This window comes from Dendrobium catenatum, unplaced genomic scaffold (assembly GCF_001605985.2).
Source record: "Dendrobium catenatum unplaced genomic scaffold, ASM160598v2 original_scaffold_71536, whole genome shotgun sequence".
NCBI lineage: Eukaryota > Viridiplantae > Streptophyta > Magnoliopsida > Asparagales > Orchidaceae > Dendrobium > Dendrobium catenatum.
The window spans coordinates 1,345,121-1,351,240 of NW_021389983.1; positions in this window are offsets into that span (position 1 = coordinate 1,345,121).

The following is a 6,120-nucleotide window of genomic DNA, read 5'->3' on the forward strand; positions in this document are numbered from 1 at the left end:
TATAACGGTTTTCGAAGAAATGGCTCTTGAACTCTGAAACGGCGATCGGAGCCGAACCGTCGAATCGGTTCGGTTTACTTGAACCGGACGGTTGTACAAAAAATGAAGGCTGAGATGCAGTGTGGAGTGCACTTGGAGATTATACGAAGTGGCGAAAAATAAAAAAATGGTATTAGAGCTGAAGTTAACAGGATCAAAAGTTTCCAATAAAAATAAGGTTGTAATAAACTAAATTAACATTATTCCTTATATGGATCAATTAATATGATCCCTTTAAGTGTGCCATAATAGTGAACTCCTATCTTGTTCCCAAACTATTCCAAAACCGAAATAACTTTCACCTTACCAAAAAATGGATCTCGTCTTCATATGGCATCAATCAGAGAATCCTCTGCCTCTTATCTCTAGTTCCTAGTCACTCCACTCACAACGGCCGCAGACCCTACTCATAAGTACTAAAAAAAATTCAAAAAAGTTAATTATCTCACAAATCTCGCTTCTAATCAAATTTCACGACTCAACCAACCTTAAAGCATGAAAATCCTCATCTCCTAAGAAATAAAACAATCTTAAATATAGAGCATCATTGTAGTTTTAGCAATGTACAAAGCTTCATTGCCTGAATTTCTCAGCCCATAATCAACTTTCATCCTATTGTTCTCCCAAATCAAAACACGCTTATTTTAATTAAAAAAAACTGATATTATTTCGTGCATTTCTTCAAATCAATATTTTCAAAAAGTCTAACGTTGACCTCTTGATGCACAGCACGACAGCACATGACAACGGGACCGTATTTTTAAAATATAGGCACAGGTGCACTGACAAGATAATATTTTTTTAAATTAATATAGAAATACGTAAATTATATGTATACATTTCATATAACAGAAATTAATCCAAATCTGCAGCTCTACACATTCTCATTGACAACATTTGAAGCTCATAATGATTCACTCTTTAATCAAATATGCAATGAAATATTCTTGTATTCCCTTCCAATCACAGCTTTTAAGAAACTTATAATTCTTGAACGGCCATTAGAAATAATTCTGGTCTCTTTGAGGATCACCAACAACACACTCAAAGGTGATCATTTCTTTTTTTTCACCACACTTTTGTTGTTAATCAGTTAATATTTTCTTTCCCTTTCCATAATTTATTCTTAATTTATGATCATGTGGAACATAACCTGCAAATTATTATTCATAAAGTAATCTTTGTAATTAGGATTCTTGCAGTGTTTGAAAGTCACGTAAAAAAAACATCCATGCATTTCCATCAATTCTTCATCACGCTTGAGTTAAAAAAAAAGCTTCTCTAAACCTACTAGCAACTCTTTTTCTTTTTTTTGAATCATATCTTTCACTCTAATTGATAATGAATGACAACTCATACATATGAGGAGATGTTGATGAACATGTATAGATGCAAAAATATCTCTTTAGAAAGTCCTTTGATCCTAGAATTCAGCTTCTATTAACTTTTTCTGTTCACATTCAATCAACTTTAGCGTATAATCTTACTAACACATTTTCAATTTCATTGTCCAAATCTAAATAGGGGTTCCCCTTAGAATAAGATCTTTTAGTGTACACAATATTTCATTTAAAAACACTTCCTCCTTAAAAAATTTTCCAAATTTAACAGATCATAATGCTTATCAATTCTACTACGATGCTGTTTACACTGCCCACCAGCCTAGTCGTTTTTCATTTTGCTTTATAAAAAAACTGTTAAATAGATAAATAAATATTTGTAAAACAATTAAAATTTCCAAACAAAGTTCAAAAAATTAAGAACTTCATCATGGTTGATATTACAAAAAATAAATTAAAATTTTTGCAACTATGCAATGGTAATGGCATCTAGAATGCAGTTAAAGAGCAACAAATCAGGCTAAAATTAAAGCGCACTTAAGTGACAACGAGTTAAATCTGCATTAAATAAATAAAATTTATTGTAATAATTTAAATCAAAACGTAATAAACTAATTAAAGCGATAAATGCCTCTTCTGCACTACAAATATACAGAATCATTGATAAGTAAGACAGAAATCGGGAAAGAGAGAAATCAACGAAGAGAAATCAGGACTTCCACGTTTAAAATTTAGGTTTCGATCAGCTCCTTAGCTGCGCAGAAAATAAGGAGGATCTGCTTTCCTCGGCTTGCTAAATGGAAACCAAGGGATGCCGTACACCTCGGCTCGCCCATCGCTCTTGGAATGACACGACATAACGAATAAGTAATATGGAGTAAGGAAAATGAACCTTAGTACCGTGTAATATGACATAAGCGGATTGGGTTTTTATTTATATTTAATTTATATAATCACCACGCTATCGTCGTTTTAAATTTTTTTTTTTAAATGGACATACTAGTAACGTGTTGACACGTTCTCGTATGTTGACAATGTCCGTGTATGACACTGAACCTCTTTAAAACGAGTGCGTGCATCAGAACGTTGACCAAACCAAACCAAACCATAATAGGATTAGCATTAATCACCACCCAACAAACCAAAAAACCCAAATAGAAAGAAAGAAAAAACTTTTTTCTTTGGATGAGCTAATCAATAATAATGCTCATATTAATTCTACTTCATTTAAGAAGACCTTCAAGCTTCATAGTTCTTTTTTAAATATTTTATATATTATGAAGCTAGTTGAGATCGCTTTGGCATATCATTAAGTAATGATATTGTTCTTCATGCTCTTCTAGTAGTCAATAGCTCACTATCTTTCTTCCATGATAATTGTTTTTAATTATTTTTTAAAAATATCTCACAACATATATTAAATAGTAAAGATTACCAATGTTCACAGTATTTTCACTCTCGGAACTTGAGTCATAGATTGGGGAATTTGAACTTACAATCTCATGATCAGTCTTGATCAATATACTTGTCATGGAAATTACACATAGCACAAGTACTCGTAGTGCATTGTAATCATAATTGCAATGGTTGAGTATTTTCTAAATTAGTGCGAATATAAAAATTATATAAGAAGTAGCAAATATGAAAAAAAAACTATTAGATGCGAAACAATGTTTAAATTGCGTATTCGGTATTGAGGCGTTTTTCATTGTGAGGCGGCGTAAGCCTAAGGGCATTTGAGGCGTAAGCTTCAAAATCAAAAAATGTGTAACATGATTAATATTTTTATATACTTATTGAGTGAATAATAATAAAACAAAAAGCATAAGATAATGAAGGTTGAATCAAAATATCTCATAATAGACACATAAATATAGTCACTCAAAATCTATTTTCCAATCTCAGTATCTTTTTCATTAACAGCATAATTTTAATTTCCAAAATAATAGATGATATATAACATAAAAACTCGATAAGTCATCAGCACTGATTTATACGGATTCTCTGTTGAATATGCATTATGATAACTGCTTCTCTCCCTCTCCTATCCTATAGAGTAAATGTCGGGCATTTATTCAGATTTAATTGAAGTTTTATATATATAATAGTTGAGGCGTAAGCTCATGCAGATGAGGCGAGGCGGGCTAAGCAAGTTGAGGGAAAAGTTCATAAATAAACTCGAGCGTAGCATGAACGTTTATAATGGAATGCGCAAATGCGAGTCATATGCGCATTTTAAATACCATGGATGACGAAAACAGCATGAATAAGAAACAATTAAAGTGATGCTCCAGAGAGTCGATGATACACTTTAGCAAACAAATATGCTTGATATCAGTGCCTAAGCTTCAAGCTAAATATATCAAATGTTTAATAAGCAATAGAAAAGAATTATATTGCCAACGATGAAAATATTTTGACATAGATTATGAACAAAATGGGAGTGGGTAGGGCAAATAACTAGATACTTCTATATGAGTTTCAGTAAACTAGTGAAAGTCAATAAAACTGACGTTAGCCTGTGAAGCCCTTAAAGTGCCATCAAGAAGGTAAAGCTACTTATAATCAGCTATTCACCCTTTGAATGACATATATATAACATATCAAACACTCTCTTATTCCTAGACTATATTATTAAGGCGATCGGATCCGGGGAGTTCATTTTAGTCAAATTATTATAAAATATTCATTATTATTAATCTCACAAAGAATAGCTCATCATTGCTTAAATTTGTATATACCAAAATTACCAATGAGGTGGAATAATAGTAATTGTGGAAATTAAATTTTTAATGCATCTTGATTTGTGTAAGGATATCTATTTTTTAATTCATTTGTGCGATTTCCGTACTAAAATAATTAAACATATTCTATGACATAAAATTACAATCATATTAAGATAAGGGACAAAATTTGACATTAAATAGTTGGCTAAATGATATACAATACATACAAGGACATTTTACCATTTTTCATTTATTTATATCCATCCATATATTCCTCTTATTTCCTTCATCTTTCTTATCATTGAAAATCTTGAAAATCATACACTATATATAGATCATTATTTTGAAAAACGTTCATTGACCATCATATTGTTATACTCGCAAATGTAAAATTTACTCATTAAAACACTCTTCCTAAACATGTACTATCGAAAGTTATAAAACTAATCGGCTAGACTGAAGAACGTGAGAATTCAAGTTAATGTTCGGAAATTGAATCTGAGGGTTAAGTATGCTAATAAATATTAAATTATTTAATAAGTATCTAAAATATATACTAGTTATGTAAATAAATTTTTGACTAAAAAATAATAATAGAATTATCTCTTACTTTTATATTTAAATATTTCAATTTTAATTCAAGGGCTTTTAAAACCAGACCGGCGGCGTCAACCTAGTTTACGGGGGTGGTGGCGGTCCGGTCAAAATATTAACGTGAACAAAACTGGCTCCCTAGCTCGAAACGGGGGTTTGACGCGACGTGACGGTCCAGTTTACTTTAACCGAGGTTTTTTGCTGCCAAAAAAATGAACGGTGATGCATGTGGAGTGCAGCTTGCGATTATACGAATGCGGCGAAAACAAAAAAAAAAACCTATCGTATTCGATATAGTGGCGCGGCTACGAGCTGTTAACCTTGTTCTTTGGCATTTGGAGTCTTCTCTCCGCTCGGTTATTTTCACCTTCGGTTCTCCTTTTCTTCCGGTCCAGGCTTCTTCTTTTTCTCGCTCTGCTTGTTACGGCTCTCTCGTTTTCTCGAAGGTTGACATTAGGTAGTTTACTTTTAATTTTATAATTTATTGGAGGGAGTTCGGATTATTTGTAAATTATAAATTTTTCATTTGTGATTATACTTTTGAATTTGGCCTTCTTTGTAAATATCACTCATAAAAATTGAATTTTTTTAGCAGTAATATCTACGACGGCACAGGTATTATTTCTGAACAGATTTAGGTTTTTTTCTTTCATATATATATTCCATTATTGCAGAATTTCAAGATTAGAAATTGATTCTTGACTTACGTATGAAATTCTTTTTGAAGAGTTGTAAGCATTTGCATTCTTAAAAGATCTTGCTTTTGATCTCAATTATTTAATATTTAAATATAATAAATATTTATTCATTCCGGTTCTACACAGTCGAACTCAACTTAAAAGCTCCTTCGTTCATTGCGGTCGGTTTTAAAGAGCTGTTAAATAAATTTTAAACTAATGAGTGAAAATATAAAGCATTATTTATATAAATTTATTACTCTGTTCTGTTAAGATATATTATTTTATTTATTATAGTTATATATATATATATTAATATATTTTTATATTATAATATATAATTATAACAATCAAACGTGGGAACGGTGCAAATGTCCGATTACGTCCCAGTTTTAAAAATTCGGCTTCGCAGCGAACACGACTACTCGGGATAATACGGCGGTTGACCGTGGAATTGGTCAGGTTCGGAATTGGCCGATCAAAAACTTTTTTTTTCATATTTTATAAAGTAGAAACATTTCTTTATTGAAATTCTTTAATTTAATATTGAGATTTATTAACTATAATATCTGATGTATATCACAAGAACCGAAGATCGTGAGATTCAAGTTATGTGACAGAAATTGAACTGAGTGTTGAAGGTCAGGTGCCTAATCAATATTAAATTATTAAAATATAGTCTAGAATATCTAATATGTAAATAATAATTTATGACTAAAAAAATTAATAGAATTCATACACATA